Genomic DNA, 16,936 nt, shown 5'->3' with positions numbered 1-16,936 from the left:
ATGAATCTATCCTAAAATGACTCATAACCAATCCGTGCAAAGCTTATTGTTAAATCATCCGAAAATAGAACCTTCAACGGGTGATCAACTGTTTTGCCAAACATGCGCCAAACTTACTCACCATTACATGAAAACAAGTATAGCTGAGGCACCAGTCAATCTAATAATAACACTGATGATCTTCAAACATGACAACCTCTGACGGAAGCACCAAACTCTTACGAAGGTTCGAAATAGGTGAACACTTCAATCTAGCAGACCACTATTATAACCTTCATGCAGTCATTGTTCACTGTGGTTCTGGCGTTGGTCAAAGACGAAACGGACTGGTTTAAATTTGACGATAGTCGTATCACAAAACCTTCTGGCGATGTCTTGAGTTTATTGAAGACTCTGGAGAAGACCTTCAGATGATGTGTTGCTGCAGGTTTTTCCAGGTTTTCCTGCAGCTGCAGTTTAATTGTGACTCTGAATATTTGTTTTTTTTAACAATTTGAACATTATATTTATGATAAATGAAAAATAAAACTTCCTATGTTTTTTACCACTTTCATTTATAACTCATTTTTCAATTTCAACATTTTCCTTATTCTCTTTTTATTTGGTCGTCCCGAAAATTTTGGATAATTAGAGTCCCAACTAGTGGAATTCGTTCTGTTCATGATCTTCCAACTTCATAAACTTTCCAAACGACCAACTGATCTCCAGGACCTGACAAAAACATCGCTCGCCGATGTTTTTGTCGCCGACAGTCGATTTCACAGAGCTCACAAGAACTCGGCCTTTCGCAAACCACAACTTGGCAAGTTTTGCGTCGTCACTTGAGCCTGCACCAGTACAAAATTCAATCGACCCATGAAGTGAAGGTAAACGACCACAGACGATGTATGTTTGGGCTATGGAGCTCATCTCTTCAGCGGTGAGGCCCATTTCTAGATGAATGAGTACGTGAAAAAACAAGATTGTCGAGTTTGGGACGGTACCAATCTACACGAGATCCAAGAGCGTCTATGCGTCCCAAAAAAGTCACTGTTTGGTGTTGATTTTGGACTGGTGTTGATTTGAGAACGACATTGGCCAGACCATCACTGTCAACAGTGAGGTCGATGATTACGGAGCTCTTTGGCCTGAATTGGATAACCTGGATACCAACAACATGTGGTTTCAACAGGACGGCGCTATGTACCACATAGTTCAAGCCACATTGAATGCCCTTCACGAGTAATCTGACAGCCTGGTCATCTCTCACATGGAGGTGATGTGAACTGGGCACTGAGATCGTACGATTTTCCCCCGTTAGACTTTTTCTTGTGGAGTTTTCTTCAGTCGCAAGTGTATTAGAATAAGCCACAAACCACAGCGGCTCTCTAAGCCAACATAATCCATGCCATCGGTCAAATTCAGCCTTATTTATGTCATGGAAAACTAGACGTTTCAGATGCGCTTATAGTGGCAGCAATAGGTCTTTGAAACTTTGTTTCATTCAAATTTGAAGATAGGAAGAGTTTAATGGAAGACCCTGTAGGATATAATTCATGTATCCTCTTCTAATGATACTGACTCTGCTAGCGAAACGCGCGTCTAGAGCAAGCACTTTTGTTCTAATATGGGAACAGTGTTTTCAATAGATTCCCAAACTGTCACCGTACACCACTGAGGCATTGCTTGCTCCCCGCCCCCTCCGCCACTGGTTGGTGCTTATGGCTATGAGGATCATCTTCAATACTTTCACCCGGTGACCCGGTCCGAGACATTGGCACTCCCACGTTAGTGGCACCTGCAAGATAGTTCAAATCAGCAGACAACTAACACTGCGGTACCGCTCCGCCGGTACTACGAAATGACATATAGGAAGATGGCTATGAATCGTTGACCCCGAACGTATCTCACACGGTGAAATTTCGTTCTCTGGTAATGCCTCCGGCGGTGTTTTCTATAATATTTATGCCGTCTTCGACTAGAGAATTGTTTTACGATTTTTACGGATTCGTTTTGACAGGTTTCGCTCAGGGTGATCGGTGATGATTCGGAAGCTGCTGGAATCAATACATGCAAATGATATCAGGCGCGCCTATGTGGTAATTTGTTTATTAGGACTCGTTGAACAGCGATTTCAGTCGTTATTATCATATTTTTTTTTAAATCACAATAGTTGTTTGTGAGCTGAAGTTTAGTAACAGTTATGAGGAAGATAGATGTAGAGACAAGCTGCATGTCGTTGGATAATACAGGGTGTAACTGAATAAGTGTGAAACATTTAAGGAGGTGATTTCTCATCGAAAAATAGGTAGGATCTTTCATATAAAGAAATTTCATTGGAGCATCCTGTATTAAGATACAGCCTCTTGAAGAGGGTACATAAAATTTGTATAACAATTTTTTTCACAAGCACTAAAACAGTTACAATATTGAAATTAACCTTACGTGTTGTACTACCAAAAAGTCACTTAGCCAGGAATTTATTTGGTTTACCCCATGTTTGTAAGGGGTGAAAAAGGCAACCCCTAAAAGTTATTTCCAATGTAACTTTTCGTCTTATCATTTGTTTACCATTTGAAAATTTATTTTCGATATCCTGTTTCATTCTAAACAAAAAATGTCTCTTGGGTTTTTTGCCCAAAATAAACCAGTTCGCAGCAAAAAATTATTTCAGGAACAACTACAGATACATCGTCACGAATGTGTAACGTCTGAAGATAGACATATTGAACATTTACTATGATTTCTACATGTTGTGTGTTTTGTTATTAATAAATTAGTTTTGTTTATTACCCTTTAATCGTTTAATGTAGGTACTAACTACAAAATAACAATAAATCCAGTTCGCATTTATGACGATATATCTCTGTAGTTGTTCGTAAAATATTTTTTTGCTGCGAACTGGTTTATTTTGGGTAAAAAACCAAAGAGACATTTTTTGTTTAGAATGAAACAGGCTATAAATTTTCAAATGGCAAACAAATAATAAGAAAAAAAGTTACATTGGAAATAAATTTTAGGGGTTGCGTTTTCCACCACTTACAACCATGGGGTTGAGAGATAATTAATGGTATTTTATTCTGTAATAACTCTTCCGGTGATGATTGTTTTCGACTTACATAATTTCAAATCTGCGTGACACCGGTGGTTTTCAGATTTGAAAAATCCAGCAAAAATTTGATCAGATTTTCAACACTCGAAAATAACAATAGTTGATTGTAGATTGAAAAAGAATTTTGATATTCTAACCATTGACAAAAAATTCAATTGATGAAGAACTCGTGGATGTTCAGGAATGTTTTGTATTAATGTTTGTTGAAAGGGCAAGCGTTGATCCTAACTATTTGAGAATTTCTGTTAAAAACTTTATAGTGACTATGTGAATTTCAGGGGTGATTGTAGATCTGAAAAATTAGCTAATTTTCGATATAGTTTCAATTAAAGTAGTTTCAATTAAAGTAGTAGTTGTAAGAGCTCATTGATTATATTCACAAATTGTGGTCATTGTTTTCTAAAAAATCAAAAGTGTTTGCAAGTGAAGATAATGGTAGTTGATAAATGCTCTTTTTGAGGAATTTTAGCACAAACTAGGTGACCAAAACTCATGGAAAACTCCCGAAGAAAGGAACAAAGACACTAAAAACAATACAATGGAAACTTTTCACGAACACATGTTTAAAATACGTTTCCCTGTTAACTCTTACGAACGACAACCCTCAGAAGTCGAAACTTGTGCGAGGAGGACTAACGTGGTCTTACCATTTTCACCTTGACACGCACAGGTAGGTACGACTTCAAAACTAATCAATACAGTTTGTTGTATGATTTTCACTATAACGCAACACGTGTTTCGTTACACAATAGCTTCCTCAAGCATATCAACAACCAATGAAAATCGGTAATAACCTCAAATAACAGAATATTGCATTTTGAGCGACTGAAACGGTTTATATTATGAGAAATATGATTGCTAATTGTCCAGAACACCTCTATTTCATAATAATATAATCTTATTTTTCCAAAAGTCTTTGCACTTGAGGTAGGCAACTCTTCTTAATGTCTTCCCGTTTTTAAAAATTGACCAATACTTGACAAAAAATTATTCAAAAGTTTCATATCCCAATCTGTAGCCTATTTGTCTTTCAATTTCGTCTCCTTAAGGACTTTGATTAATTATTTAGTAATAATAGGCCTTCATGTTATAAATTTTTATAAAATCTTCCATAAGTCGTACACAGCCGGAACCGCTTTGATGCTTTGTTCTACTAGAACAACTGAAACAATTAAAACTATTACCTCCTAATTGGCTAATAAATATCTAAATGAACACATTTCTCTATCGATCGGACTCCATATTTCCCAACACAAAACGAAGTTAATTAAAATAATTCGAATGGCATTTGTCGTCCTCCGGGAAATCGTTAACAAATCCCAGAACACGTTTTTGTTTTCGGAATATATGGTTCAATTAATTCCAGCACAATTAAAATACTTCAAGATATAGGAATAACTGGTACAAAGAGACGTTAAGTACGTGTCGCTATTTTCTGCTCAAAGTGCGACAAAACGGACCACACACACTACCAGTACTTCGTAAGTGGGTATGTGTAAGAACAATTGACCGGCGAACTTGATAGATATCGAAACATTCTGGTTTATACGTGAAGATGTGCTGAATGATGAAGTCACTTTCATCGATAGCACGGGGCCTCAAAATTTTATAGCTGAGTTTGCATTTTTCAACAAAATCTGTTTGGCAATACCCTGACGAAGGCAACCAGCATTGATGAAACATCCGTAGGACCAGTCGTTCATCTATTGCTGGTTGCTTGATTGGTATTGTTTGATTTGTGTTTTATAGACCTTACAAAATACAAAGGAACACAGAGTCAGATGATAGAGATACAGACGGCTCAAAAACCAAAGAAGGCTCAGGATGTAGAGTGTACTCCAGATCACTAAGCCTAAGGATTGAGTGGGGAATGGGAAAAAATACCTGCGTGGTTCAAACAGAACTGGCTGGTATCTCAATCGTCACAAAAGAAATAACCAGGAAAGGAATTTCTGTTCCTACATGTACCTGCCATAGATTCGACCCAAATAAGTCTTAGGATTTTGCTTTTAGAAGTTTTGCTGAAGATTATGTGCCAGAAAAAGGGTATGAACTTTTCCATTATTTTCCATTATTAGGATGTGAATCATTTTGAATTTTTAGCCAAATAACGAAAACAGTCCTATGCATAATATATACGTGGTGGTGCTTCATAAATATTTTATCCTCAACCTGTGTAATTGATGACGTTTACTTTGTGGAAATTCATGATCACTTCAATGAAATGAATGAAAAACACTTTCGTTTGATTTCCACTAGTTATTTCATTTTCAAGACCAGTTTCGGGTTTTATCCCATTATCTTATATATATATATATATATATATATATATATATATATATATATATATATATATATATATATATATATAAAACAAATTGGTGTTAGTTACACTATTCATAACTCAAGAACGGATGAACCGATTTGGCTGAAATTGGTGAGGAGGTAGCTTAGAACAAGAAGAGGGACATAGGATACTTTTTATCCCGTTCGACCACGTCTCCGTGAAGTCACCAAAAAGTCACTATAAAACGTGGTATAGCAAAAACGCATCTGACAAATAACAATAACAAAAAAAAGTAAATGACAGCTAAACGTAATTTTGTCAATGATTAAGTACGGTACAAAATTTGACAATTATAAAAATGACTTTGAATCATCATTAACAATGTCGCGACCAAGACGATCGAATCTTTCCCAACAAAGCCGTAATGCAAGAAGGATACGAAACATTGCGGATGAAATGACTGAAGAAGCACAAGGAATTGCCCTTTAAGAGCGCCTCGTCAGTATGGCTTTCAATCGAAAATTGGAACGGGAACGTGAATACGATGACGAGGAATTAGATTTAGTAGTTCAAACGAATGTACCACTGTTGAATCCCCAACAAAAGGAAGTTTATGATACATTAATGAAGTCAATTGATGATGGAAATGGTGGTCCGTATTCCCTGGATGCCCCTGGTGGAACTGGTAAGACATTCCTGATGTCATTAGTTTCAGCTACTGTCCGTGCGAGATCCAACATTGCGCATGCAGTTGCTTCTTCTGAAATAGCAGCCACATTGTGAGAAGGATGCCGTACGGCTCATTCAGCATTGAAATTGGCGTTGAATCTTCAAACTATTGAAGAACCAACATGTAATGTTTCAAAAAACTCCGCGATGGCCAAAGTTTTATCAGCATCGAAAATCATCATATGGGACGAATGCACAATGGCGCACAAACGTGCATTAGAAGCACTTAACCGAACATTGAAAGATCAACGCAATGACCCGAGATGTTTTGGAGGTGCAATGATTTTACTGTCTGTCGATTTCCGCCAAACACTGGCAGTAATACCAAGATCAACGGCTGCCGACGAAATAAACGCTTGCCTCAAATCATCGAATCTATGGCGCTATGTGGAGAAACTTCAGGTGACAACAAACATGGGAGTTGCATTGCTTAATGATACATCTGCTGAAGATTTATCTGAGCAATTGCTGACTATCGGTGATGGTCGAGTACTGGTCGACGAGTCGAGCAAATTGATTTCATTTCCTCAGAATTTCTGTAACTGTGTCTCATGGAAAGACGAACTTATCAGCAAAGCATTCCCAAACATTATTACTAACTACAAAAATAATGAATGGTTGAGTGAGGGAGCAATTTTAGCAGCTGAGAATAAGTAAATTGATGGAAGGTAAGGAAGTTCTCAATCCGAGGATCCCGATGATCCCAACCGATATGCCGTTTGAGTTCAAAAGACTTCAATTTCCAATTCGTCTTGCATTCGTCATGACCATTAACAAATCTCAAGGCCAATCCTTGAAAGTTTGTGGTTTGAATCTGGGAAATCAGTGTTTTTCACATGGTCAATTGTATGTGGCATGTTCACGGGTCGGAAGACCATCTGCGTTGTTTAAACTTGCGCCTGATAATAAAACAAGAAATGTGGTGTATCACAAGGTGCTCAACTGAAGAGTGCCATCTGATTAAAAATAATTGAAATACTTGATTAATGAAAAAAATAGATTAATAAAATCAAAAATGGGTTTTTGCATTGCCTCTAAGGCGAAAAGAAGTTCGCAGGGTCAGCTAGTTAAGTATAAAACTGAATAATTATTCAGTTTTCTAGTCTAAAGCGGGATAAAACCCGAAACCAGACGTAAAGATAAAATAACTAGTGAAAATTACACTAACTAACGAACAGAATGATTAGTTACTTTTATACTTGATAGTGGGATACAACCCGAAACCGGTAACTGGTGAAAATTAGACAAAAAAGTGATTTTATCCTCAGTATTTGCTTATGGTTCCAATGTTTTCCAAATCTCCCGTTGTTTTATGAAGAAACCCACAGTTTTTTTCAAAACAAGGCCCTGAAATCTTGCCGTAAAACACTTTCTGAACAAACTTTCATGTTATTCAAGGGAATTTATAATTTACAGCTCGTTTACGTTGATTTATAGTAGGATTAAATTTTTACGAGTATTATAAAATGCGATCATTCCAATGGTTACACAAAACAGGAAAGCAGAATTTATGTCTTTTTCAAAGCACAATGTGAATTGGATGATATAAAATGTACAGGGTGTTTTGAAATCCTGAACAGTCCCATTACATCTTCGTTGAAACAAACATTTGCACTGTATAACTTCTTAAATATATTGCAGAGCTGTTCAAATTTCAGCATTGTTCAGAGCAGTTCAGAGTCATACCATGAATTGAGCAGCACAACTGAGCCACTCCTCAAAAACACATTATTTTTTCACAAAACGTTAACAAACCTATTTTATCTTAATTGAAAACTGATTGTAAGTCGCTACTGCTAATGCATTATTGATATTGGAAATTGAATTCTTAGCCCACGTTCAATGTTACGAATAAGTGGTTATAATCTGTAGTATAAATACTTTGAATACGATTATCATTTTAAGTTTTCGCTAGAGATGTAAACAGAAAGAAATTAGTATCTTGAAATTTAAACGAGACGATTTCATTTTTGATGTTATTCGTCCACTAGAAAATAAGTTCGGATTCGATTATAAAACATCACATCATCAAGACAGTCCTTGGTACTGAAAAAAATCGATAGTGTTGTGTTATCAGGTGTGGATTTAGTTGTATTGAGATGGAGCATTATCTGAATTTTTCCAATATCTGATCAATTTCTTGCTAAATGACATGTTGCTCTACAATTTTTTGTTCTTGATTACATTTTCGAATACAAGAGTCTGCAAATATTAGTCTTCCTATCTACTTTCAGCTGTGCATTATTCATGTCGTTCATAGAGAGAGAGTGTGTGTTTGGCGAGTCTTGGTCTACACCTGCCGATATAAAGGGGATGTCTCCCAGAGACCTGTCCACCTTCCTGGAAAAGACAGAATGGATGATGACCTAGTAGGACAACGTTTCAGCAGGATGTGCAATGGGTGATATGTGCTCACCTTCCCTACTCTACAAATACAGATATCAATGAGTATTACTGGAGTTTTATCCCAACACCAAACCGTTATTTTAACACTTTGATACGTGTTTCGACAACCAAGTGATTATCTTCAAGAAGAATACTGAAATAAATTTTTGATCTTTCTTTCGAAGATGATCACTTGGTGGTCGAAACACGTGTCGGAGTATTAAAATAAGCAATCAATAATTTACTAACACCATTGTAAATCACATTCTTTTTTTGTGATACTTTATGGTAAATGAACTGTTATTATCACACCTATCAGAAAACAGCAAATCCCCTGGCCAATACCATGAAGGGCGTTGGATCATATCCTAACCAAAATCAAACATAAATTTGGAGATGGTAGTTATCAATGATCCAAAATGAAGTTATTTAAAATATCATCTGGAAATATCATTTCAAGAATACAAAGAGACCAATAGAAAGAATAAATATTCATCTATCTGAATGGTATCTAAATGGTAATCCTAAATGAATAACGACGTGACTGGTACTCCCCTCGAATGGGAGCAATAATCCATGATTCTTACTTGGGTGGTCTCATAAAAGATTGCTCTCATGTTGGATTCATTTACTAAATTCCTTCTCTGTGTCAATATATTTCAAAAAAACCGTAACCCGGATACTGTACTGTTTGCCAAAGCATAAATTAATCAAATCGATCCAGTCACAGCCAGCCCAGTTCAAGAATCGTCTTCGACACTAAATTAGTCGAATTATGAAGACCAAACCGGAATCCGACGTTTACCGATTCGCGTTCCAACAAATATTTCCCGATTTGTGCAATAATTATCGACCCGAGGAATAATTACATTACCATTTTAATGTGTTGGGTGTCAACTAATACATCACCGTTTATTCTATTCTCGGCTAATGTTGAATTTTATTTAGCATAGCTCGACCGTACATGGGTGTTGACACTTCTGTTATTATTTAAATGACTGAAACATCTGTTGTGTTGTTACTTCCTTAAGAGAGCTCTTGTGTGTTCAATTACTTATTCAAGGCTCGATGGAGTTTTTTCGACGACGAGCACGGAGACGTTGGAAATGAATTATTTACCACATGACGGATGACTGCTCAGTTTATTTGTTTCGATTCGAACTGAGTATTCAGAAAATTGTGCTATTCAGAAGCCTTCCACTCTTGTTGCACATCCTTCGTCTTGGATAAACACAGTTCTATATGGACAGACGTGGATGTTGTGCTGCAACCTTGCAGGGTCCTTCAAATGAATTACTGTGTGAAATATTGTCTAATATGGAAAATATTCACGAAATAATACATGGATTGAAAGCCGTTTCAACTTCAATTTCGATATTCTAAAATAAAAACACCCAGTATTCGGAATTCCATCTTTTCAAATTCCAAGTTCATAGACATCAAAATTGATACGATTACAGGATATGGATATATAAAACAATCTCCAAATAAGCAAAGTTGTACGGATGCGTATCAAGCGGTCACACGGTGACCGCTTGGGTAGCAGTCTAATGTGAGTTTTTTTATTCCTTGTAATTTTCCTAACTATTTGATGTTATGCTGAAGAAGAGAATAAGCAGAAAGAGATCAAGAATAAAATGGAGAAAACTGAAACACAATCTGAAAGGTGCTGAAATAGAGGCAGACGGGCTATATTGAAGCAAATACCTCAGTTGTTATTTGGATCGAAGATCCAACTTCTGGAAATGACTATCCAATTATGAAAATATTACGGATAGGATTTGTAGTAAAATCACAAGAATAAAAATTATCTTATCATCACATGAAATCCATATAGAAAGGTTAATAACACTGTCTCGCTAGGTAAGTAATATTGTTTCCAATGAAAAGGTCCACATCCACAGAAACTCCTAGCAAAGTTATCTGACTCTTCGAAGCTGAAGTGAAAAAATGAAATCATGCTAAGAGGCACTGAGATTTTTTTAGAAGATGATTCCACATGACTGGGAATACTACGACGACACGAGTTGGGCAAGTACACATAGAGCAGTAGCACATTTGCCCCAAGGAGTCAGACTTCAACAGAGGCAGTACCGAACACTAAGGAAGTCGCAGAAAATATACATGTTTTTACTGTTGTAGTGAACACGAAGAAGATTTGTCTGATTTTGAAGTCTGATGATGTGAAAAAGCAATGAAAACCAACAGCTAATGAAAAGTCCTGCTGTTTAAAAAGAGGTCACCACAAATTGAGATGCAAAAAAGCAAGAATGCAAATGCAAAACGAACGGATGCTTTTTCAATATCCACTTTTCCACAAATATTCCCTTGCAGTTTCCAATTATGTTGAAGTTCCAATTTGGGTAAATTGGTATGTGCTGTAAAATATGATACAAACAGGATTCTACTTTGGAGAAAAAAGCAGTTTTTGCTAGGTCCTGATTGGCGAAGGTTCTACTGGTGCAAAAGTTATCGAAATGCTTGAGGAGGTAGTAGTCGGTTGACGACAGGTCTGAAGTGTATAGTGAGTGAGGGAAAACTTGCATCAGCAGCCGGCTGTTGCTGATGCAATTTTCGATACATTCATTACCAAATGCCCAGTTAATTTTTTGTAATAAGCTGAAAAGAGTCAGAGAATTAAAATTTGGAACAAAAAGAACGTCATCAATGCATAGAGTATAAAATTATCTATCATGACACAGTAAAATAAACATTTACTGGGATATTCGATAATATTCCATGAAAAAACTTGAAGGTTAGATAAATTGTGGCTTTTCACCCAGGACCAGACAGACGAGCCGAAGCCGTTGATGTATGAACCAAATTGACCTTCTTACATAGACCAGTGAGCAGATTGAGCCGTTTACAAGTTTTTACTGATAAAAAAAGCCTCCCCACCAAGAGACGAAGAGGGGGATTGATGTGTCGTCTCACCCAGCACAAGAGATATATGAATAATTCATAAATTTTTATTTTTCATGAAGAAAACTTCATGGGAAAAGTGGCGATATGTACATTGTAAGGAACTTCCAATTCTTGTAGTTGTTACATTCCAGAACTTGAGGAACTTTGTGACGTACCCCGTACATTTAGAGAAAACGTTAGTTGATCTCAGTTGCCATCGCCTGTTTCTTCCTTTTCCCTGAGCAGTCGGGGAGTAAGTAAGTGCCGTGTAATTCGCAGATACAGATCCCACAGAGCATGCAAAAATTCAGTTCAGCCGCGAATAGCATGATATATATCGGGTAATGATTTGATCGTAGTGCACGTAGACCGGCTACCATCACGATACCTCTGCGAGCATCACGATTCGGTTTTTAACGTTTTAACATATGTCATGATCCATTTCTGCCGGGTCGAGATAAGGCGTTCGCATCTGGACTGTTTGGTGTTTGTCTGAGAACAGACTTACATCAGATATCTGTATAGTTCCGTTCAGTTTTGATCTTGTTTCTCTAATTCTCTATAACTTAGTAACATAGTTCTTGTGATTTTCACTGTAATAGGTTTGCAAAATCCCGATACCTGTATGCAGTTATTGGGAAATTACATCAATTGATCGATTACATTACTTAAGAAGATAACTCAGTTCAAATTGAAAACTTTGTTTCGCATTTACCCTCCAAATGAACTATTAGTCTGGTAGATATTCTATTCTATAGCGAAACAGGATGATTTGGAACGAAAAACATACACAAACTTGCTGGTGGGAAATTGTCTGTATTCGTATAGATATGTCGATAATATCCTAATGTTTCACAGGAACAAATAGAAATCCTTATAATGGAGAAAAGATAACAATTCTGTTTTTTTACCACCTTTATTTATAACTAACATTACTGCAGTTTTGTCCTATGAGAACATTTTTAAACTTATATATTAAATTAACAATGATTGATAGGTAATAATAGAGGTACAGCTTGACTGAGTACCTGAATTTTGTTTACTGGTGACAATGTGGATATGTCAATTTGAAAACCGGTGGGTAAACTAAATCGAAGTGATCATTCAACAGGTGGACCCGCAATGTTTATGCTCGTGAATTTCCAAGGATTCCAAATAAATGAGTTTGCAACCCTTCCTTGCATAGTGCAAAATTTCCGTATCGTAAAGATTCGGGAACTTGTGGTTGCATACCAAGGAATGGTCTGTGAAGTGTGACAGTTTTCCTTCTTGGAATATTCATGAATATTTAAAATTACTCGCTGAACTTGAACATGTAAGTCCTTATTTTCAAATTCCGGATCCCTGTCGATTGACACAGATTCCTCATACGTAATTCCCCATTTATTTCAAAAGGTCTCCAGGAAGCCATATTGTACCCAAGTACCCAAAAACACTAAAATTTTCACAAAAATCGGTTTAAACGATGAGATTGAAACCTTTGATGTGAAAGTTGAAAACTTTTTCTAGAGATCAATTACCCTAACACCAAACTGATATTTTTGCACTCGACGTGCGTTTCGCTAACAAGGTTAGCATCTTCAGGAACCGAAGCATCAATTAGGATAATCATCATTTAACAAACAAAGTCCACATCGGACCAAAAAACTTTAGGTATATAAACAGCTAACCATTGTCTTCAGATTCAGTATCAATTTGTTTCTCCTGAAGATGCTAATCTTATTAGCGAAACGCGCGTCAAGGGCAAAAATATCAGTTTGGTGATCTCTAGAAAAAGTTTTCAAAAATCGGTTTGCAAAACCCCTCACTACCTCACCTAACCCCACGAACACCAGGCACTGATGAAGAAATATTGTGAAACGGACAAAAAATTAGTATTCAGCCAGTCCAGCTAGCCGAGCCTTTATTCCTCAACTACATTTGATAGCAGGTTTACTAACTATCTGGGCGACTAGGGGTCACAGGCAAGAAATGTTCATGATTGTACTCTTATTTGTATTGCCGTTCCAACTGGGAATGGATAGACTATAACAAACTGAGGATTCTAAGTAAGACTAATAATTTCGTAGGCTGACATAGAAAACCTTTTTTTTTATTAAATTCTATTTAATCATTCAACATAATTGCCTTCGAGGGTGATGAAACGATTATAGCGGCCATACAATTTTTCGATGCCATTTTTATAGTATGATTTGTCTAAGGCCTCTCAGGCCTCAGTTTCAACGATTACCTCTTCAACAGCGATGAATTTTTTTCCAGCGAGCATTCTTTCGAGGTCTGAGAATGGAAAAAATCGCTGGGGGTCAGATATGGAGAATACAGGAAGAAATACGGAAGCCCAATTCATGCAAGTTTGCCATCATTTTTATTAATTTGTGACACGTTGTATGTGAGTATATGCTCTGCTGCTTCATCATTTTCCAAAGAAAGGACACACACTGCCTTCCGACAGTCCGAATCTCTGGATATGATCCACATGACAGTGACCTATGAGGAGGCCTATGAGCAGTCTGGATTGAACGCCTTGGAGTGAGCCAAACCTGGAAGATTTTGCCAGATGTCCATGAACTTTTTTGCCATTCAGGACTTCAATGATTATTTAGCAAAACCTGAAGCGATGGCAATGCGTTTCTGGTCCGATGAATCTGCTGAAGCACCCTGCTTTACAAAGGAGTCAACAGCATCGTTGCCTTTCAGGCCAGTGTGACCAGGAATCCAGACCAGAGATAATTTGTTAAGTCTTCTTATTGAGGAGAGCCACTTTTTGGCAATTTGCTACCAGTTTTGCTGGGATTGACAGACATCTGCCCGCTCTGGCACCAAATGTGAACGTCTATCGTACTTTGGAGTATATTTCAATCATAACAAACCATTTCAAGAGACGGAAATGAATACTACGATGTTTTGCATTGGTCAAACTAGGAGAATATTCAAAGTACGCATAAAAGTAAATAAATATTTCACAGAACTGTACTTATATCCCTCACTATAGAGGGATATACGTACAATTATGAATTGAAAACTTCCCATTTCCAGGAGAAATATTCGTAGTATTTCTTAAATAGGTGTGGAATACGTCCGTTACTATACTCCGTATGAATTATCGTCACTATTACACATTATGAATCGCACGATCTCCACTACGCAATCCTAAATAACCTCGGAGCGTCGCGTATTGATTTCGTCGGATAATTAAATCGATATTAACAAACACCCAAGAAGAAACTACTTTCAATCTCATTCATTTCGTTAATAGATACTTCATGTCCAGCGTTTTGAAATTTATTGGAAAATTATTCACCGGCGCGAACCGGACTATCCAACGAAAATAGACCGAGCAACTATAAATAACCACTATAAAACCCGAAGTAATCTCGAAGTGTCAAGTGGTGTTTTGTAAAATTTGACTTTACGACCAGCCTATGGCCAGTTCCATTTCGAATTTATTATCTATTGAACTGAGGCGGGCGACCTTTCACCCGACACACCTGCTTTAATTAATATAATATTGACCACGTGCTGGAAATGAGGGATTTTTCCAGTGAGACTTGCTGCCGAAACTAGAAAGTTCGATTTTATTGCCAATTTATATGCGCTTTTTGCGTCAACGCATATACTATGAACCTCAACAAGTTGAGAAACCACGTTATGGTATCCTGTGGCCTAGATTATCGTTCTCTCAAATGATACCGTCAAAGCTACTAGAAGAGAACAAGAAATATCATCAAAATCTGGTCCTTTGGAATCAATAAAGAGGAGATCAAAATAGATCCGTGAGAGAAAATGAATATTTCGGAACTGAATCTAACTCATCGTACCCATACAATAAAGGAAAAAAACATCATTCTTCATATTCTTCAACCTAACCTTCAATTCAAAAGTCTTTTGAAGGGACAGTATTCATTAGGGAGAGCCTGCAACTAGTTTCTCAAAAATGTGGAGCTGAAATTGATTTCATTTCGTCGGGATGACCAGCGACAGACTAGCCGCGGAGTACGGACACCAATGTCTTGGCACAATCATATCGCTGGAATTGAAAAGGCTGCTTCTGCCATTTTCGAAGCAGAAAACTGTACACACCTCAGTAACTTTTGATGCATTAAAAAGTTCAGATCAAACCTTCTTCGAAATATTATTCTCATGTGTGGAACTCCGCCCCCAATCATACCCTGAAGCTGCTGGATTGCATCCAGAAACAAAGCCATCCACCTGATTGGAGACGGGAACATCAGTTTGATTCCACCAAGAGCAGTACATATCAGAAATACGCGAAGGACAGTTTGAGTTTCAAGTTAGTACACCTCAACTTCACTGTTTGAGAACTCCTTCATTTAAAGAACTGCGATTGTGTGGAATAAACTTCCTGAGAACGTTTTCTAAAAGGGATTAATTCTCCAGCAATTCAATATCAATGTGAATCACTATTTTCGCACAGGCAAACCTTGGGCCAAGATAACAACGACACTATTTACAGCATTCTCCATGTTTCTCCATCGCATTACCAGATTTATTTGGGAGTTTTTGCTCCCTGCGGGGTAAAGGCTTCTTTTTGAGACAGTACCAATAAAAAAACAGTGTGAGTTCATTGGTTAATTGATGAGCTTCAGAAACTGGGTCAGAAGCTTTGTTGATCTGCAAAATTTGTTCAGTCATTGATTGATTGAGATACAAAAATACCAAAGGGACCAGTCCAATTATCACATCAGAATAAAGGTGGACTTTTTGTAAAGCAGCGTCATCAATCTGTATTTGAGAACGACACCTACATGATTCATTAAACACCTAATCTCTTATCCCAGAATTAATCATACCCATCCAGAGTGCACAGAGATCACACCTCTCACACATGTTGTCTATTTTTACACGGGGAAGAACACGCTAAAGTACTTCTATTCACGGAAAAATATCGACGAGACGCGATAACCAACACCGCAACGTCATTGCCGCTTATGAAGCAATTTATATCGATTTTTTGTTGTTGCCGCAATCCCTAGTGTCACGTTTAGGTTCCTGACTAATTGCTAACGCGAGATCCACAGTGTTTCCCGTTATTCTAAGAGTATTTGGAGAAAAATATCGCGCGCCCACGGAAATGTCCGTTATCAATCACGAGATTATTGTGATTTATCCGATAACATTTTAATGTTGTTTAGATTATTGTGGGAACATTCAGATTTCATTTGATTAATGATGTTGATATTTCAGAATTAGGGATATGAATCCGATTGAGATGAACATAATTAGATAGGTTATAATCCATATGTGACAAACTGGTTAAGGTTTTTGCGGCCAGGATTTTCAGTGTCACTATTTTCAGTGTTTGAAAATCGTGGCATTTTGGAATTTCTTCCTGGCACGAGTGGCTAGCTTCCCCAGTTGATATATCCCATGATTGTTCATTACGGCTGCGAAATGCATATTTATGTTGATTCTTCGCCGACCTTGTGGCTACGTTACGTAGATGACACCTCTATCATCTGGAAACATGGAAGGGACGCTCTGAACCTTTTCCCAGACCACTTGAACGCTCAACACCCAAT

The sequence above is a fragment of the Leptinotarsa decemlineata genome, unplaced genomic scaffold (genome assembly GCF_025532065.1).
Source record: "Leptinotarsa decemlineata unplaced genomic scaffold, Ldec_3_MD MMD2_P_RNA_scaffold_12, whole genome shotgun sequence".
Lineage (NCBI taxonomy): Eukaryota > Metazoa > Arthropoda > Insecta > Coleoptera > Chrysomelidae > Leptinotarsa > Leptinotarsa decemlineata.
The sequence above is the reverse complement of the archived record's forward strand: the minus strand, read 5'-3'. Positions refer to the sequence as shown.